General features: G+C 33.7%; 1 non-coding gene across 1 annotated transcript; it reads right to left on the bottom strand.

The window, feature by feature from the left end:
• Positions 1-266: 266 nt before the first annotated feature.
• TRNAL-AAG lies at positions 267-347 on the bottom strand. Its single transcript has one exon. It is a non-coding gene; the product is annotated as a tRNA-Leu (tRNA).

Genomic DNA, 347 nt, shown 5'->3' with positions numbered 1-347 from the left:
TTAAACCATCTCATATTTGTGACTAGAGGGAGTAGTATATAAGACAAAAGAAAAGAATTTATATTTGACCAAAAAAAATGTGTCTATATTCATGTGAGTTAGAAAAAGGTTAAACCATCTCATATTTGTGACTGAAGGGAGTAGTATATAAGAAAAAAGAAAATAATTTATATTTGACCAGAATAAGAGCTTTTTCAGCTCCCGACTTCTACAAGTGATAAATATTTTTTTTTAAATGGTCAAAGTAGAAAAGGTAAAAAGAATTTTGACCAGAGTGGGATTTGAACCCACGCCCTTTCGGACCAGAGCCTTAATCTGGCGCCTTAGACCAACTCGGCCATCTGATC

This window comes from Hordeum vulgare, chromosome 1H (genome assembly GCF_904849725.1).
Source record: "Hordeum vulgare subsp. vulgare chromosome 1H, MorexV3_pseudomolecules_assembly, whole genome shotgun sequence".
NCBI classification, from domain to species: domain Eukaryota; kingdom Viridiplantae; phylum Streptophyta; class Magnoliopsida; order Poales; family Poaceae; genus Hordeum; species Hordeum vulgare.
This window is presented reverse-complemented; position numbering and strand designations above follow the sequence as displayed.